This window comes from Hemiscyllium ocellatum, chromosome 44 (genome assembly GCF_020745735.1).
Source record: "Hemiscyllium ocellatum isolate sHemOce1 chromosome 44, sHemOce1.pat.X.cur, whole genome shotgun sequence".
In the NCBI taxonomy this organism is placed as follows: domain Eukaryota; kingdom Metazoa; phylum Chordata; class Chondrichthyes; order Orectolobiformes; family Hemiscylliidae; genus Hemiscyllium; species Hemiscyllium ocellatum.
Genome location: NC_083444.1, coordinates 171,936 through 176,118, shown reverse-complemented (window position 1 = coordinate 176,118; position 4,183 = coordinate 171,936). Strand labels below are relative to the sequence as shown.

The 4,183-nt window shown below is 44.9% G+C and overlaps 2 non-coding genes across 2 annotated transcripts; one reads left to right on the top strand and one right to left on the bottom strand.

Annotated features, from left to right (window-relative positions):
- The first annotated feature begins 1,931 nt into the window (after positions 1-1,931).
- trnal-aag (transfer RNA leucine (anticodon AAG)) lies at positions 1,932-2,013 on the top strand. The gene has a single exon. It is a non-coding gene; the product is annotated as a tRNA-Leu (tRNA).
- Positions 2,014-3,739: 1,726 nt separating this feature from the next.
- On the bottom strand, positions 3,740-3,821 carry trnal-uag (transfer RNA leucine (anticodon UAG)). Its single transcript has one exon. It is a non-coding gene; the product is annotated as a tRNA-Leu (tRNA).
- Between the last annotated feature and the right edge of the window lie 362 nt (positions 3,822-4,183).

The following is a 4,183-nucleotide window of genomic DNA, read 5'->3' as shown; positions in this document are numbered from 1 at the left end:
ATGTTGATTGTGGGGGACTTTAATGATGGAAAGGTCATAGGGCGATACTTAGATTTTCTCTTTTTGGCAATAGATATTGCTTGTCATCCGTGTGGGAAAGGTGATAATGTTACTAAACTAGTAAACTGGACTAATGATCTTGGAGTATGATCTGAAATCTCATTGTGGTGTTTGTTTTCTCCCCCCATCTATGCAACGATGATACTGACACTGGGGGTAGACCAGAGAAGATTTGTTCAGGTGATCCTGCGTATGAAGGGAGTGTTTTCTGAGGAGAGATTGTGCAATTTTGGTCTGTACTCTTTGGAGTTTAGAAGAGTGACCTTATTGAAAAGTACAAACTTTTTAGGGGCAAGGCAGGGTGATGACACTAGGGGACATAATCTCTCATAATAAGGGATGGCCCACTTCAAACAGAGATGGCGATAATTTATTTTCTCTCAGAGAGCAGTGAGTTTGTGGAACTCTTCACCGCAGAGGGCTGTCAAGACAGTGTCGTCAAGTATATTCAAAGCTGAGAGACAGATTTTTAATCAATATGAGGAATCCGATGTTGTAGGAAAAAAAGGCAGGAAAGTAGAGGATGATCAGATCAGCCATTATCCTATTGAATGACGGAGCAGACTCAATGGGCTGAATGGCCTATTTTTGCTCCTACATTTTATGGATATCACATTTAAAAGCTGGTATCAATCTGGTACACACTCGCCCTTACAGAAAGGCCGTGACAATGATGGCACCACAAACTGATCGTGTCAGGCTCTCTGCTCTAAACTAACAGTTTCTATACCCTTATGTTAAATAAAATGCTGCTGCTGTCTGCTCCTCGCTATCCTGTCCCCTTTCCCTCATTGAACAAAACAGAGTAATTTTCTGGGGATGGTGGAGTAATGTTTGAAGGAACGAATCACTTGATTCAACTACCATTTTTTACTGTAATTCAAACATATCCATTAAAACATAAAAACTAGGCACAGGAGTAGGCCCTTCCAGCCTGCTCCGCCATTCAATAAGATCATGGCTGGTCTTTTTATGGACTCAACCCCACTTACCCACGCTCTCACCGTACCCCTTAATTCCTTTATTGTTCAAAAAATATCTATCATAGCTTTGAAGTGGCACCAACTACTTCACTGGGCAAGGAATTCCATAGTTTAACAACCCCCTGGGTGAAAAACTTCCTTCTCAATTTGGTCTTAAATCTGCTCCCCCACCTCCATCCACCTATCGCACTCTCAGCTACCTTTCCTTCAGACTCACCCCTCCTACCATTTATCTCTCCACCCCCTGGGCTCACCAGCCTCATTCCTGATGAAGGTCTTTTGCCCAAAACGTCGATTCTCCCCACCCCTGCACCCTGCCTGACCTGCTGTACTTTCCCAGTGTCACACTCTAGACTGGGATTATATGCATTGGAATTTAGCAGAATGAGGGGAGATCTTATGGAAACATATAAAATTATGAATGGAATAGAGAAGATAGAATTAGAGAGGATACATCCACTGGCAGGTGAAACTAGGAGAAGAGGGCAGAGCCTCAAGATTAGAGGGAGCAAATTTAGGACTGTGTTGAGAAGGAACTCCTTCACACAGAGGGTCGTAAATCTATGGAATTCCCTGCCCAGTGAAATAGTTGATGTAACTTCAATTAAGATAACACTGCCCCCACTCCCCCCAGCCCTATTCCTCTCTCCACCCCGGGCTCACAAGCTTATTTCCTGATGAAGGGCTTTTCACCGAAACGTTGATTCTTCTGCCCCTCGGATGCTGCCTGACCTGCTGTGCTTTTCCAGCGCCACATCCTTGACTTTGATCTCCAGCATCTGCAGTCCTCAGTTTTTTCTCGGTGATAATCCCAGTCTAGTCAGTCTCCATACAAATACAGAACAAGCATTTCTTCAATTTAGAAACAGATAGCTTGGTTACACATACGGTAGCGTGGCCGAGCGGTCTAAGGCGCTGGATTAAGGCTCCAGTCTCTTCGGGGGCGTGGGTTCGAATCCCACCGCTGCCAGTATTGAGTTTTCCACGTGCGAACGTGGATATCAGAAAAATATGTTTTGCGTTCAGTTCGAAGCGCAAACTCTTTACTGGTATAAATAGCGGCTTGTATTATAGCTAGCGTGAAAATTGTAAACCTACATTTGTTACAAACATGCTATGTACCTGATCGGATACATTGAGCTGAAATTAGCTGCGCCCCATATTTAATGTCAGAGAACATTCAGGTCAAATAATGGGGACAAAACCCCTTTCAAGGTATTGTCCGAGCTTGTACAGCTGATCTCAATTTACAGCTGATCTCAAATATACCAGCAGGAAGTAGGTACCTCGACCCTACTCGCCCACTGAGGATAATCGCAGTTTTGATTGTCACCTCAAATCCGTATCCCTCCATACCCCTGAATACCTTTCAATGCTTTGTTTAAGAATGTATCCACCTCATCCTTAAAAGTTCAGTGATTCTGCATCCATTCTATCTTGAAGGAAACTCACGACCTCTGAAAGAGCGAGAAAAAAGCTCACACCTGTTTTAAATGGTGGACTCCTTATTTTTGACCAGTGACCCCTATTTCTCCGTTCTCCCACAAGTAGAAACATCCTCTGCATATCCGTCTGGTTAATAACCCTCGGGATCTCACATGATTCAATTAAATCGTCTCTTGTCTTCTAAACTCCAGCAGAGAATATGGAGGGGCCAGTGTTGGGCCTGGGGTGGACAAGGTTAGAGGTCACTCGATACCAGGTTATAGTCCAACAGGTTTATGTGAAATCACAAGTTTTAAGAAGAGCTGCTTCTTCGCCAATTGACTTTGGACCCGTTGATAATAGGGACAAGCTGGAGAAGTACCTACAGCCAGTTTCAACACAAACAGAATCGCTGGAGAATCTCAGCAGGTCTGGCAGCAGGGCGAAAGTGAGGACTGCAGATGCTGGAGATCAGAGTCTAGATTAGAGTGGTGCCGGAAAAGCACAGCAGGTCAGGCAGCATCCGAGGAGCAGGAGAATCGACGTTTCCAGCAAAAGCCCTTCATCAGGTCTGGCAGCAGAGTTAAATTTTCAAGTTAGCGACTCCAAATGTCAACTTTCCTTTCTCTCCGCAGGTGCTGAGTTCCTCCAGCAATTGCTATTTTTGCTTCTTATCTTAAGCACTCGCAGTTTTTTTTTGTTTTATTTAATACCTTTTATTTGGTCTAGGAGACTCAGACAGAAATCGACAAACAGGAAGTATTGGAAATGTACTGGAAAAGCACAGCAGGTCAGGCAGCATCCAAGGAGCAGGAAAATCGACGTTTCGGGCATGAGCCCTTCTTCAGGAATCCCCGAAACGTCGATTCTCCTGCTCCTTGGATGCTGCCTGACCTGCTGCGCTTTTCCAGCAACACATTTTCAGCTCTGATCTCCAGCATCTACAGTCCTCACTTTCTCCAAGCAGAAAGTATTGTTGACCTGTAAATTGCCACTGCAGAGTCACTAGGATGAAGATCCAGGCTGATCTCGACAACTTGGAAATCATTCCAGCACCACTGTCGCTGCCCCAGCAGAGAGCAGCAAATTCAGATTGGAACAGGCGGTTACAAACCAGTAGTTCATTGACAGCTGAGAAAGCCGTTTCAGTAACTAATTTTAGTTTCAATGGGACTAAAATCAACACAGCACAGTGTTTCTCGCAAAAGTGATACAAATAATAAACTTCAGTTCTAAGCGGCAGAACAACAGTAATTGCAGAAAATGCCGACTGGCAGCGGTGGGATTCGAACCCACGCCTCCGAAGAGACTGGAGCCTAAATCCAGCGCCTTAGACCGCTCGGCCACGCTACCTCTTCAACCATTTTACGGCAGTATACATCACAGTATTCAGTTGTTCATCTTGAAGTAGGTTTATAGTTCAATTGTAATCGTCCGAATGTGATTGGTGCTCCACTTACACCCGCGCCCATGAACACGTTATCTGGCCTGGATTCAGCGCGACTCACTCATTTCCTCATTTCATCAGCTGTTCTGCTGGTCTACCTATCATTTTAATCTTCCCCCGCCTCAACCCCCACAGCCACTCTGTGCCTCTCTCTCTCTCTGGGCTCTGTCTCCACCTCTCCGCTCACTTCTTCTTCCCTTCCCCTTCTCCTCCGAAATCACCCCAATCCCAACTTCAGCTTCAGTATAAAGACAATCTTTTCGTATTT